This window comes from Schistocerca gregaria, chromosome 11 (assembly GCF_023897955.1).
Source record: "Schistocerca gregaria isolate iqSchGreg1 chromosome 11, iqSchGreg1.2, whole genome shotgun sequence".
Lineage (NCBI taxonomy): Eukaryota > Metazoa > Arthropoda > Insecta > Orthoptera > Acrididae > Schistocerca > Schistocerca gregaria.
Genome location: NC_064930.1, coordinates 90,488,139 through 90,503,815, shown reverse-complemented (window position 1 = coordinate 90,503,815; position 15,677 = coordinate 90,488,139). Strand labels below are relative to the sequence as shown.

General features: G+C 45.2%; 1 protein-coding gene across 1 annotated transcript in view; it reads right to left on the bottom strand.

The window, feature by feature from the left end:
• Window positions 1–13,013, bottom strand: part of LOC126295039 (uncharacterized) — a 571,350-nt gene extending 558,337 nt beyond the window's left edge. The window contains exon 1 of the mRNA XM_049987289.1: window positions 12,764–13,013. The gene's annotated coding sequence lies outside the window, so the exon portion shown is untranslated. The remainder of the gene's footprint in view (window positions 1–12,763) is intronic.
• Between the last annotated feature and the right edge of the window lie 2,664 nt (window positions 13,014–15,677).

Here is a 15,677-nt window from a genome sequence, read left to right as displayed (position 1 = left end):
GTGCCATTCTCCCATGCTTTAGCGCAATACGCGACAGCTCAGTAACAAAGAAAAATTGCAGCATTGTTTTGTTTGTCTACATTTGCTCCACAGGTTTTTGCAGGAATGTAGTGCAGTTGATTTAGAATAGAAGCAAACGACTTTTACAGGTCCGCGCAGTGGTGCATAAATGACAGTGACAGGAAGAGGAGACACCAAGGTAATTAAGGAAGTAGCTGCAGGAAATTTTGGTCCTATCCAGGGGCCTCTGTATCATGGAGGTAGAACCCTGTGGGCTCAGTTCCGCTTGTGATTCGCTGGAGTCTCTATTTGTAAAAGTACCCCCTCTGTTTGGTGTCAACACGGAGGATCGTCGACACAGTCAGTAAGTAGCCAGTTTCACTCAATGAATTTGGTCTCTAGGCGACCTCTACGAACAACAATAAAAAAACAACCTGGGTCCTTGTAGTGCGAAGATATTGGCTAAGGGGACACGTGAAACGGAACGTGAATCAGTGGACTGGGCTTGTGTTCACCGGCGAGTACAGGTTTCGAATGTCGATTGGGTATCGTCGTACAGGGCTGTGTAGGTGACCAGGCACTGTTGCAGGTCACTATCCATGGGTTCTGCTGTGGGGCGGGACGGTCGTATTTTGCCTGCTGTTATGGTAATATCAACAGTAGCAGAAAACAGTATAACGGGAGTAGGATTCTTTAGGAAGTTAGAGCAGAGAGTGTGTTCCAGTGAACAGTTCAGCGATACAGTTACGCTTATCGCAATCGACAGCAAACCAACACCGACAACAATAGATCGGATAGTACATGCCGACGTCGGAAGCTTAAGATGGCAGAAAAAGTATATGAAAGTATTGAAAGGGTAATACAGTACGTAACGGCCGATGAAACGTCAATACATATGAGAGACAGGAATGCAGTTGTAGGGGTAAAAGTGGAAGAAATGGTTACTGGATAATGTGGGGTTGCGTTAGGGAATGAGAGAGAAGAAAGAATAACTCAGTTCTGTAATAAATTTCGGCTAGTAATAGCGAATACTCTTAATCACAAGAGGAGGATGTATAATTGGAGAAGGCTGGGTGATATGGGTAACTACAGTTAGATTACATCATGGTCCGACAGAAATTCTAAAAAGGATATAGTGGATTGTAAGGCATACGCAGGTGCAGATATAGACTCATATCACAATGTAGTAATGATAAACACTACGTTGAAGTTTAAGAGATAAGTCAGAAAGAATCGATACGCAAATGTGTCAGATACAGAAGTACTAAGGAATGACGAGATACTCTTGGAGATCTGCAAGGCTATGGGTACAGCAACAAGAAATAATCCAGTAGGCAGCCCACTTGAAAAGGAATAGTTATCTCTGAAAAGGACAATATTACAAGTTGGAAAGAAAAACATTGGTACAAAGAAAGTAACTGCAAAGAAACTATGTGAATTAAAATAAATAACTGAAGTATTTCTTTTATTACCCGTGAAGAAAGAAGGAAGTTCAAAAATGTTCAGGGAAATTCAGGAATACAGAAATGCTAGTCACTGAGAGATGAAATAGACAGGATGTGTAGGAAAGCTAAGACGACATGGCTGCCTGAAGAATGTGCAAAAATCGAAAAAGATATGATTGTTGGAAAGACTGAGCCAGCGCATAAGAAAGTCGAAGCAATCTTGAGTGAAATTGTTAGCAAAGGGTGGTAATATTAAGAGTGCAGTGGGAATTTAACCGTCAAAAAAGGAGGAGGAGGTGGATATATGGAATGAGTACATTGAAGGCCTCCATGAGGAGGGAAGATTTGTCTGATGTGATAGAAGAAGAAAGAAGAGTCGATTTAGAAGAGATAGGAGATCCAGTAATAGAATCAGAATTTAAAAGAGCTTTGGAGGACTTAAGATCAAATAAGGCACAAGGAGTAGATAACTTTCCATCAGGATGTCTAAAATCGTTGGGGGAACTGGCGGCAAAGCGACTATTCATGTTGGTGTGTAAAATGTATGAGTCCGCCGACATACCATCTAGCTTTCGGAAAAATATCATCTACACAATTCCTAAGACTGCAAGAGCTGACAAGTGCGACAATTATCGAACAGTCTGCTTAATAGCTTATGCATGTAAATTGCTGACAAGAATAATATATTTGGAGAACGGAAAAGAAAATTGAGGATGAGTTAAATGACTATCAATTTGTCCTTGGGAAAGGTAAATGCAACAGAGAGGCAATTCCGACGTTGCTGTCCGTGACAGAAGCAAGACTAAAGAACAATAAAGTTACGTTTATAGGATTTGTCGACCTCAAAAAGATGTTGAGCAATGTGAAATGGCGCAAAGTGTGAGAAATTCTGAGACAAACAGGGGTAAGCTGTAGAGAGAGACAGGTAATACACAATATGTACAAAAGCCAAGAGGGAACAATAAGAGTGGATGACCTAGAATGAAGTGCTCGGATTAAAAAGGATGTAGGCAGGGATGTAGTGTTTCGCTCGTATTTTCAGTACGTACATGATGGAAATACAAGAAAGGTTCTGGAGTGGGATTAAAATTCAAGTTGAAAGGGCATGAGTGATACGATTCGCTGATGACATTGCTATCCTGAAAGTGAAAGTGAAGAAGAATTACATGATGGGCTGAATGGAATGGACAGTCTAAATGAGTACAAAATATGGGTTGAGAAAAAAAACGAAGAAATACGAAAGGAGTTGGAAGTAGCAGAAATGAGAACAGAGATGAACATAACATCAGGATTAATTCTCACGAAGTATATCAAATTAAGGAATTCTACTACCTAGGCAGCAAAATAACAAATGACAGATAGAGCAAGGAGGACAGCGAAAGCAGATTAGCACCGGCGAAAAAAAGCATTCCTGCCCAAGAGAAGTCTATTAGCATCAAAGATGGACCTTAATTTTACGAAGAATTTTCTGAGAATGTACGTTTTGGAGCAGAACCTTGAATGGTAGTGAAACATGGTCCGTGGGAAAACCGGAAAAGAAGAGAAATCAAAGCATTTGAGATGATGTACTACAGGCGAATGCTGAAAATTAAGTCAACTTACAAAGTATAGAATGAGGAGGTTCTGCGCAGAATGGAAGAGGAAAGGAATATGTGGAAGGGACACGATGATAGGACATCTGCTAAGACATCACGGAATGAATTCCATGGTAAAAAATTGGAGAGTACATCCAGCAAATAACTGAGGAGTTAGGTCGCAAGTGCTGCTCTCAGGTAAAGAGGTTGGCATAGGAGGGGAATTTGTAGTGGACCACATCGAACAAATAAGAAGACATACGACTCAACAAAAAAAAACATAAATAAATAAAAAAATGAAAAAAAATAAAGAAATGGAAACGTCTCTAACGTTTCGCCTCCAAATGCTGGAGACATCTTCAGAGGCTAAAAAGGCTCAGGCAGCAGATTGAAACTCCTATAAACTCTTGTATTAAAACCTGTGGTCTAGAATAGTCGTGTTCCGGCACTCGGCCAGTGCACATCGCGCGGTGACGGGCGGTAGCGCGGGCCAGTGTTTACGTCGCGAGCAGTGCTGAGGTGGAGAGCTGAGCAGCGTGTGCGAGCGCTGTTAACGTTTGTTTCTGTATAACTGTTGTAAATAAGATGTCGACAATTAACAGAGCGAACAGCGTTCAGTGTGGTTTCGATCGCGCTGGCTTGCGACCGACGGCGTTTGAAATTCATGAGTGGATCTTTGAGGATTTGAAATTGCCTGAAGATATAGTCGACACATTCCAGTTGGACTTCGTGCAGTACTCGTTATTTATCAAATTTATTTCGAGTGACACTTACGACAAATTCGCTGATGAGCATGTTGGTGTGAGACCATTCCGTCATAATGATGGCAGTATTAGTAATGTCCAAATCGTGCCTTCGGGATACGGAGTAAGAACCGTCAGGGTATTTAATGTGCCACCTGAGTGCCCTAATGATCTGATTGCACGTTCTCTGTCACTGTACGGCGCTGTTTTGTCAGTTACAAATGAAAAATGGTCGAGTGCCTATCGCTACCAAGTTAACAGCGGGGTGCGCAGTGTACGTGTAGATTTGAAAAAGCATATACCTTCGTATGTTGCCATTGGCGGCTGTCGTGCACAGGTAACTTACATTGGTCAACCCCCTACCTGTTCGATCTGCCATTCGACTGAACATCTGCGGATGAACTGTACACGTAGACGTCCATTTCAACTTCCACGGGAACGTCCTGCAGACGGTACTGAAAAGCTAGTACCACTATTGAGTGAGGTGGTCGCGGGGACTGTACCACCACCCCGGCAGCCGGAACATGTCAGCGAGGCGGAGATGCCAGTTCAGGTGGAATGCACTGCCAAAGACATTCGCGGTACGACGGACGTCGATTCGGCACCGTCATCCTCACCGGGGCAGTTACCGCTGGATACCAACGATGCGCCAGCCACCTCTGAAACTAAGCCGTGTGAGATACAGGAGCGGGTGCAGACCAGTTTGCCTGAACCACCCCTATCGGTAGAGACTGTAGCAGACACGAAGAAAGGCCGCCGAAGGAGAAGCAAAGGGAATAGTAGCAAAGAGGAAAAGTCGTATGATTTAGGACCCGTGCACATGTCAAAAAGTGGCAGCGAGACTGAACCTCAATCTTCTTGCTCCGTGCGCTGTGAGGACACCGCGAGGCAAGAACGCATTCGTGAACAAACCAAACACCTGAAGGCACTACTGAGCGCTGAAAGGGATCAGAGCACCGTAACGGCCAAGAGTAAGAGCGAGCAGAGCAGCGAGCAGCTGCAGCAGCGCTCCCGCAGGAACTCGCTGACGTCAGTCGCAGCCCCGCGTGGTGGCCAGGCGGATGCGACCACGTTGACAGACTCAGCCGGCGGTGGCGGGCAGGGCGGCGCGCGCACCGCGCAGCACCCCGACAGCAATGAGCCGTGGTGGCAGCAGAACGAGGAGATGCAGCAGTAGCTGCTCTCGCGCATGGCCATCGCGCTGCGATCTTCCCCTCCCTGGCCCGTTATTGGTTTTGACATTTCGTTTCGTACTCCAAACGTTACCAACGTGTTTGGTTCAAAGGCGGAGAGAAGGACGATGCGAAACTCAGAGCTCATTATCCTCTGAACCATCATGGGTGACAGCCAAACCTACAACATTACCACACTTAACGTCAATAGAATTCAAAGTGCGGTGAAACTCCGTTCGCTAAATGATTTCTTGTATGGTACCAGCGCTGACATTGCCCTCCTACAGGAGGTAGTCACAGCCTTAGAAGTGCCCGGTTACGTTCTTATTGATAACATCAATCTTCAGGATGCTGTAGGCACTGCCATCCTTCTGCGCGACGGTATACCCTTTACGGATGTGCAGCGGCTGCCCAGTGGTCGTGGCATTTCTCTTCGAGTGAATGGTGTGCAGATTGTTATCGTGTACGCCCCCTCAGGTAGCACTCATAAGAGAGATCGTTCAAAGTTTTATAAAACCGAGGTTCCCATTCTTCTTAGCGGTTATCGTGAACATCTCATCCTTGGTGGGGACTTCAATTGTGTGCTCAATGACAGAGACCAAACTCCTAACACGAACAGATGTATCGAACTTGAACATTTAATTCATGGCATGCGTCTTCACGATACATGGGAACAACTGCACGGTGAACGGGTAGCGTACACCTTCGCAACCAGTCATTCTGCCAGTCGGCTGGATAGGATCTATGTATCCGAGGCCCTCCAGCGACACACTGTGAACTGTGACATAGCTCCTGTCAATATCTCCGACCATTGTGCATATCAGTGTTACCTCAACCTACACCGCCAGCAAATTTACCGCGGGAAGGGCTACTGGAAATTGAATGTCAGCCTTCTGCAGGATGCCCAACTTGAAGAGGAGGTGAACTTAACGTGGCAACAGCTCCAGCGGCACCGACGTCGTCACGCTAGCGTTCTACAGTGGTGGATTCAGTGTGCTAAGCCTAAATTACGCCTGACCGTCATGAGCTACGCCCGACAAAAAAGCTTTTGGCAGAAACAGACTATTGAATTTTATTATCGCTGTTTGAGAGAACTGTACAGTCGCACTAACAATCCTTCTCGAGACATCGACGTAAAGATCAAACGATATAAAGCGAAAATCACGGCGATACAACGCCAACGAATGCATGGCATCATCGTGCGAGCCCACCCTAAGGACGTTGCCGCCGAAGAACGGGCCTCTCTGTATCACATCCTGAGAACGACGAAACGGTGTAAAGCCATGTTGATTGAAGCCGTCGTTGATCACGCTGAGAATGCCATCACGAAGCAACGTGACATCATCTCGCACGTCTACGACTATTATAGTCAACTTTACAAGAAGCAACTCGTTGATGAACACTCGTGCGAGGATTTTCTTAGGACCTTGAGCTGTCGCTTGTCACAACAGGATAAAGCAAATTTGGAATCTGTTTTCACACAGGACGAAATCCGACTGGCGGTTCACAGTGCAAAGAAAGGGAAATCACCAGGACCTGATGGTCTCAGCGCTGAGTTTTACCAGCGATACTGGAACGTCCTCGGTCCGACACTCCTCGAGATAGCGAATGAACTCTGGCACCTGGAAGTCATACCCAAGGCATTTACGGAAGGTATCATCCTGCCCTTACCGAAAAAAGGGAACAGCAGGAAGGTCGAAAACATGCGACCTATCACACTCCTGAATGCCGACTTCAAAATAATCACCAGATCGATTAAGCAAAGGATGCAAACCGTTATGTACAAGGTTTTAGGCAGTTACCAGTACAGTGCAGTGCAAGGTCGAAGTGCAATCTCAGCTGCCTGCGATTTGAGGGACATCATCTGTTCATATGCTGAAACTAAAGGACAGGGCGCTCTCATCTTTCTAGATTTTGAGAAGGCTTATGACCGTGTACGTCATGATTTCCTCTTTCAAAGCATGAAGAAACTAGGATTTGGACCTCATCTCATAGAATTAATTCGCAAACTTACTACAAACGCCTCTTCACGGATTCTCATTAATGGCCATTTTACAAAAGAAGTTTCCATCGAGCAGCCCATCCGCCAAGGATGTCCTCTCTCAATGATTTTGTACGCCATTGCAGTAGAGCCGCTCCTGAACAACTTAGTGCATAGCGGGATCGGGCGTAGCGTCGAGTCTGTCACTATCCCATGCATTGCATAAGCTGACGATATATGCGTAACTGTGTCATCATCGCAACAACTTCTGTCAGCAGCAACTCTTCTACAAACATTCACGTTTCTTTCAGGAGCAATACTCAATAGAACTAAAACCACAGTTTTGCAAATCGGTGGCGGTATCGGCGACATATCCCATGTTACCTGGTGCAAGGAAAAGGATTCTCACACAACACTCGGTGTTACTTTTGAAGCCAAACCAGACAATTTCCTGACGAAGAACTGGTCACACATGCTTCATAAATTACGTGCTGCTTTGATGCTTCACTCCTACCGTGACTTGAACATACTACAGAAAGTTAAGACCATCGAGATCGCCATTACGAGCAAGATGAATTATTTGGCGCAAATTCTTCCAATCTCCGACCACCTAGCCAAGAGTATACAACAAGCGTTATGTTGGTTTATTTTTAGGGGGCATATTTTCAAAGTTCAGTTGGATACCTTAACCTTACCTTCATCCAAAGGTGGCCTTAACTTCATTAAAGTACACAAAAAATGTGTCACCCTGCTCCTAAATCGCATCAGGAAGGAGTTTCGTAACCGGAGGACCAGTCTCATCAGAAACCTTATTCAGCGGTGAAAACCTCATAGCTTGGACCCACCCGCTAATATCGCCGGCATTCCACTTTCTTACCGACATGTGCGACTATACTACATGGAAATGAGCTACATTCGACACGACATCGTCGATACAGGAAGCCTGACGAACAGGAAGCTTTATGACCTTCTCATGACAACAAACCACAGGAATCGTCTGAAGAAAAATATCCACATACACATTGGAGTATAATATGGTGGAATGTGCACAACGATATGTTACCATCACGCGTCATAGCAGACTGGTATCTCACAGTCAACGATAAAGTAGCAACGAATGAAAAGCTACATAAAATAGGCCTTCAACCAACGCCCAACTGTGACGCATGCGGAAGAGTCGATACGCTCCTTCATAGGTTCACTTGCGGACATGCAGAAGAAATTACAACATTTCTTCGTCAACGATTGTCAGTGATAGACCGTACGACGCCCAGTGGTGTAGAACTTTTAGAGATCACTCAGCCACAAAAACTGAGGTATCCACGAGCAAAAAACAACGCCACAACGTGGATCATGGGCCACACAGCATCGTTTATTATGCAGAATAGGCATGCTACTTTTCTAGACTATTATTCTTACATAGAAATTGAACACTTTAACATAAGCCAACATTGTGACTACAGGAGGATATTTGGAAATACGCTGAAAATCATAATTAACGGTTAAATGCTTCAAATACGATATTTGGATAGTAGAGGTTGCCAGTTGCCTGTATGTATGAATCCTATTTGCTTCCTGGGACTTTATTTCTTGCCGGAATTTTAAGATACTATTCAGATGCTCACCAATGCAGAAGGCATTTTTTTTCCTTCCCATTTTCCTCTCAACATTTTCCTTCTCTCGCAGAGCAGCGGAGCAACTTTCCTTTCGACAATGATGTGATAGTCTTTTGTGCACCTCAAGAAGACATTTCCTTTCTTTTCTTATATTGCGCAACGGCAGGCTAGAACTCATAAATACTATGTTCACTCTCTTTTCATTACAAATCGGAGCACATGTTTATTTTTCCCTTCCTTATTATATATATAAAAAAAGATGGATAGTGCGTCTGCCAAGTATGCAGCAGATCCCGGGTTCGAGTCCCGGTAAAAAAAAAAAAAAAAAAAAAAAGTGGTATAGGGGTAGCGAAAAAAAAAGTGGACTAGGGGTAGCGCCTTTGATCCATAATCAAAAACGTCTTCGGTCCCGGGTTCGATCCCCGCCACTGGCTAAATTTTGATAAATAATCAGCATTGGCTGCAGAAGACTTCCGGCATAAGAAGTCAGCCCATTCTGCCAACGGCCTTGTCAAAGAGGGCGGAGGAGCGGATGTTCAGGGCAATCTCGTGTCCTACGGGTTGGAAATTGCCCCTAAAGGTAGAAGAATCAGCAGTGATAAACGACATGAGGATGCAGAAGGCAATGGAAACCACTGCATTAAAGACAAGTTACATGTATCCACAGGACATGTGGCCTGTAGTTGAGGAAGTGTCATGATGATCTCTCCATTGGCAAAAGATTCCGCAATATTCCCCCACTCGGTTTTCCGGGAGAGGACTGCCAAAGGGGAGGTTACCATGAGAAAAATATTGATTAATCAACGAAAGGATAATGTTCTACGAGTCGGGGCGTGGAATGTCAGAAGCTTGAACGTGGTAGGGAAACTAGAAATTCTGAAAAGGGAAATGCAAAGGCTCAATCTAGATACAGTAGGGGTCAGTGAAGTTAATTGGAAGGAAGACAAGGATTTCTGATCAGATGAGTATCGGGTAATATCAACAGCAGCAGAAAATGGTACAACAGGTGTAGGATTCGTTATGAATAGGAAGGTAGGGAAGAGGGTGTGTTACTGTGAACAGTTCAGTGACCGGGTTGTTCTAATCAGAATCGTCAGCAGACCAACACCAGCAACGACAGTTCAGGTATACATACTGACATCGCAAGCTGAAGATGAACAGATAGAGAAAGTGTATGAGGATATTGAAAGGGTAATGCAGTATGTAAAGGGGGACGAAAATGTAATAGTCATGGGTGACTGGAATGAAGTTGTAGGGGAAGGAGTAGAAGAAAAGGTAACAGGAGAATATGGGCTTGGCACAAGGAATGAAAGAGGAGAAAGACTAATTGAGTTCTGTAACAAGTTTCAGCTAGTAATAGCGAATACACTGTTCAAGAATCACAAGAGGAGGAGGTATACTTGGAAAAGGCCGAGAGATACGGGAAGATTTCAATTAGATTACATCATGGTCAGGCAGAGATTCCGAAATCAGATACTGGATTGTAAGGCGTACCCAGGAGCAGATATAGACTCAGATCACAATATAGTAGTGGTGAAGAGTAGGCTGAAGTTCAAGACATTAGTCAGGAAGAATCAATACTCAAAGAAGTGGGATACGGAAGTTCTAAGGAATGACGAGATACGTCTGAAGTTCTCTAACGCTATAGATAAAGCAATAACGAATAGCGCAGTAGGCAGTACAGTTGAAGAGGAATGGATGTTTCTAAAAAGGGACATCACAGAAGTTGGGAAGGAAAACATAGGTACAAAGAAGGTAGCTGCGAAGAAACAATGGGCAACAGAAGAAATACTTCAGTTGATTGATGAAAGGAGGAAGTACAAACATGTTCCGTGAAAATCAGGAATACAGAAATACAAGTAGCTGAGGAATGAAATAAATAGGAAGTGCCGGAAAGCTAAGACGAAATGGCTGCAGGAAAAATGTGAAGACATCGAAAAAGATATGATTGTCGGAAGGACAGACTCAGCATACAGGAAAGTCAAAACAACCTTTGGTGACATTAAAAGCAACGGTGGTAACATTAAGAGTGCAACGGGAATTCCACTGTTAAATGCAGAGGAGATAGCAGATAGGTGGAAAGAATACATTGAAAGCCGCTATGAGGGTCAAGATTTGTCTGATGTGATAGAAGGAGAAATAGGGGTCGATTTAGAAGAGATAGGGGATCCAGTATTAGACTCGGTATTTAAAAGAGCTTTGGAGGACTTACGGTCAAATAAGGCAGAAGGGAGAGATAACATTCCATCAGAATTTCTAAAGTCATTAGGGGAAGTGACAACAAAACGACTTTCGGAAAAGCATCATCCACACAATTCCGAAGACGGCAAGAGCATCGAAGCTGCTTACAAGAATAATATACAGAAGAATGGAAGAGGAAATTGAGAATGCGCTAGGTGACGATCAGGCACGAGAGAGGCAATTCTGACGTTACGGCTAACAATGGAAGCTAGGCTAAAGAAAAATCAAGACACGTTCATAGGATTTGTCGACCTGGAACAAGCGTTCGACAATATAGAATGGTGCAAGCTGTTCAAGATTCTGAAATAAGTAGGGGTAAGCTATGGGGAGAGACGGATCATATACAATATGTACAACAACCAAGAGGGAATAATAAGAGTGGACAATCAAGAACGAAGTGCTCGTATTAAGAAGGGAGTAAGACAAGGCTGTAGCCTTTCGCCCCTATACTTCAATCTGAACATCGAGGAAGCAATGTTGGAAGTAAAAGAGAGGTTCAGCAGTGGAATTAAAATACAAGGTGAAAGGATATCAATGGTACGATTCGCTGATGACATTGCTAAGTGAAGAAGAATTAAGTGATCTGCTGAACGGAATGAACAGTCTAATGAGTACACGGTATGGTTTGAGAGTAAATCGGAGAAAGACGAAGGTAATGAGAAGTAGTAGAAATGAGAACAGCGAGAAACTTAACATCAGGATTGATGGTCATGAAGTCAATGAAGTTAAGGAATTCTGCTACCTAGGCAGTAAAATAAACAATGACGGACAGAGCAACGAGGACATCAAAAGCAGACTCGCTATGGCAAAAGAGGCATTTCTGGCCAAGAGAAGTCTACTAATATCAAATACCGGCCTTAATTTGTGGAAGAAATTTCTGAGGATGTACGTCTGGAGTACAGCATTGTATGGTAGTGAAACAAGGACTGTGGGAAAACCGGAACAGAAGAGAATCGAAGCATTTGAGATGTGGTACTATAGAAGAATGTTGAAAATTAGGTGGACTGATAAGGTAAGGAATGAGGAGGTTCTACACAGAATCGGAAAGGACAGGAATATGTGGAAAACGCTGATAAGGAGAAGGGACAGGATGGTAGGACATCTGCTAAGACATGAGGGAATGACTTCCATGGTACTAGAGGGAGCTGTAGAGGGCCAAAACTGTAGAGGAAGACAGAGATTGTAATACACCAAGCAAATAATTGAGGATGTAGGTTGCAAGTACTACTCTGAGATGAAGAGGTTAGCACAGGAAAGGAATTCGTGGCGGGCCGCATCAAACCAGTCAGTAGCAAGGTAAAAATATGAGTAAACATCTGACGTGCCACTGGTTGGCTGTACGATTCCTATGGCTTCCATAATTTCACTGTTGCTGACGTCTGCCATGTTAGAGATTTTAATTACATATATACAGCAGATGTTGTATGGTATTACTGTAATCTGGTGGTGCAGGGTGTTAATCCTATTATTGCTTCTTTCGAAAAGTAGTTAATTTAGCCACTTGCAGAGTTTATTGTTCAATTTTGAACTAATTTACAACTAACAACGATATCGAGCTACAGCTGTTGTCATCTCAAACGACGCTGTACTTTTATTGATTTTTGATAATACGGTTGGAAAATAGGTTTATAATTTCAGTTTCAGTAAGGCAAGCAGTCTCGATCAAAAGCTTTTATTGTTAGTTACCGCTTTCAGTATTTCACTGTCATCATCAGATGATTTACTGTCTGCTGTAGCGATATGCAGGGACAGAGAGCGGAGACAGACGTATGCCACGAGGCACATTCCATTGACTGCTAGGTGGAAAGTGTCAACAGAAGAGGCGGTGGCAGAGGGTATTAGCGCGCTTCCTCTTTGGGTCTCACAAATTGCCCTTATTGGCAGATAGTTAGTATCGCAAAAGAGGAAAAGCAGGTGACTTCATTGAGAATAAAATTAAGGAAAGAATTAGCTGTACGGTTAGTAGTCATGGCTTCGAGTGACCTACATACCTCGGTACACAGTGATAGTCGATACAGTCGGCAGCGACCCGGCAGTCAAGCTCCTCGACGAGTTCCCAGATTTCGCCCCCAGTGAGGCGACGGAGCTGCGCCAGGGCGCCGGCGCACCCCTCTCCCTCCTGCGCTCCACGTGGAGGTGGCGGCGGCAGTCCGGTGTCCCTGAGGCGGTCTGCCAGGCGCTGCGCAGCTAAGACCGCGGGGGGCGGCTGCTCCCGGCTGGCACACTTTACCAACTTCGGTGACCAATCTGCAAAACCCCCTTCACTCACCTCGAGGTCTGGACTCTGACTCACGAGCTTCCATGGACACCTCATATGCACATCAGTACTAGCAGCTACTGAAAGTGAAACTGTAAGAGAGAAACAGCCAACGATAATCGACACGGCGTGAGGTGTGCTGCACACTTTTGTAAGCAAACGGTCAGCAAGTCAGCTGACTGTCAGCATGGCGGCAGTTACTGCGGCTCCCCTTCACGATGAAGCGGGAAGAGCTGCGCCGACACTACAACACTGGACACTGTGCCGTCATTCCGTATGAGCCGAAGTTCTGACTGCAGCATCGGTGTGGACGATCCGTACATCGAGGCCCTGAGCTGAGCGGAGAATGCCACGTTGCATTCTCGCCCAACTCATGGGGAGCCACATGGTATACAATACGTAATTGGTTACACTGATCGCAGCTGTTACATTTCTAAATCCTTGAGACAGCTCGCTTGCGATATTTTCGACATCCTTTCAACAAAATAATTTAACGTCGCATGTCATCCATGCTGTTCTGCCCCAGGTTGACAGAGCTAGCACCGCTACCACAGGAACGTGCGACGTACCTGGCTAGCCGCAGACAGTAATATTTAAGTGAAAATCACACTTGTCGTTAACTTGTTTGATTGGCAAGATTGGGAATAAGACATTTGGACCCGCAGTCATAGATCTTTGCAGATCGTCAGTGCAGATACAGTCTTACGTTGGTGTCAGAGCTGGCAGTGCGGGGCTGGAGAGGAGACTCCAGGCTGGCCGAGAGGCATCTGTGCTGCAGGCGGCAGGGCGCTCCAGACGCAGCCCTATGCTGGAGCGGCCGCCTGTGGGAGCATTTCTTGGTGCCTTCAGATCTCCAGTCCAGGCTGGGCCGTGAATGACGACCCCAGGCATTCTGTACTCTCATCTCTTGGAGCGGCACACACTTAGCCTGTCTCATCACAGTCTACCTGCCAAGTACTGCGTCACAGTCAAATAACTGCAGCCAGAAAAGCTGGAATTCCCTATGATGCAAACGGAATACCTCTCTCCTCTCGCTTTAATCTCTGGGATCCGCATCTCAGCTGTATTTTCCTCTTAGCTGTAGCAGTGTTTACCCAGGGTATCTCGTTAGGTAAGTAGCATAGGCGCTGCCATTCGTTGTTCTGTACACTTCCGAGGCAGTAGTTGCACTTCTGTCCCTTTGTGCTTGTGTGGGAACGTTCAGCGCCGGGAGAAAACAAATGTTGAGACCATTTTAGAAATAATCGAACTGAAATTGTCGACCGATGCGCGAGTGTGGTTGACATGCGGTTCCTCGCCACAAATAAAGCAGCAATGAAGGCACTGAGTGGCAGAGAGTGGCTTTGCACTAAAAAGCGCTGATCTGTTCTCACCTGCCAAAAAGTTTACGGCGGAATCTCTGAACACACACAAAATATATTCTGCCTGCTCATTCCCTCACGAGGGACTCAAGTCTTTTTGAGCAAATGCGTGATAAAACCCACAGTGAGTTACACTGCAACATGAAGCAAAAGGAAAGAAGAAAGCGTAGGGAGTCCAGCTGAGGCTACCTCGGTGGTGAGCTGACCTCGCCGGTAAACATTGTAAAAGTTTCGTACTGGCCCAATGAGACTGCTAATTCTGATGACGTCTCTCGCCGTCGGTGCGGCTACTGGGCTGTAAACATACAAACAGTCGCTTCTGATAGGACTGTGGGCAGCTGCTACTGTTAACCGAAAAATCGGGATGCCATTGCGGTATGTCTATGGTAATTAATCACTGTGAACGTTCGAGTAATGCACACCTGATATCAATGAATGTAATTGACTCGTACAGAGGGAAGTCCACGCTCCTGACCCCACACGGAGACCTCCACCTCGTCGTGTCTGAGGGCCGGATGATTCACTTGGCGCTCTCCGTAACCTGCGATGTACAATTGTACGACTCGGTGTATCTCGTATATCCTCGCGAGAGCTTAACTCCGTCAACTGTGTAGCGATACTTGAAGCTTCCATCACTGGAATAATGCCACAGTTACGGCCAATGCCTCAGGGACTTTCCCTGACAATCACTGTAACGAAAGGAAACTACTCCTTTTGTGATTAAGCGTAAGTGTGTTTACGACCTACTGGCACGCCTCCTCCACGCTCCACCTACTCGCCGACCTGTGTGTCTGGCTGCAGGCAGGGGGGCCTCCCATGCAGCAGGCCACGGCCCCCAAACCCGCACAGGGCGACTCGCGCTGCGGGAACACACACCGCCACAGCCTGGAACCTCCGTAAGTCTGGAAACTCTACAAGTCACAGAAAACTGCTGGTTGTATGTAATGAAACAATCGTCCTTCGACTCTGCCTCGTATGTGATCATATTTTCTGCATCTTTAGTTTTTATCGTGTGATATTTTAACTTGTTCAAATATGCAAGTGTATGTCTGAAAGCATTACCTGGGGACTTATAAGGTTCACTTTCTCTTCTGAACCTCCGTGAGTAAGTTGATGATCGTTCCTTCAGCAGAGACGACCGAGGGCAAAGGTCGCTAGAAATACACTGGCGGAAAAGAAAATCTCAGCACAAAATAAAAATTACTGTAGAGCAATGAGATTGCGGGGGGTACATCTCTCTATATGACACATCTTATAGCTTCGAAGGTAACTATGAAGTACAAAAGC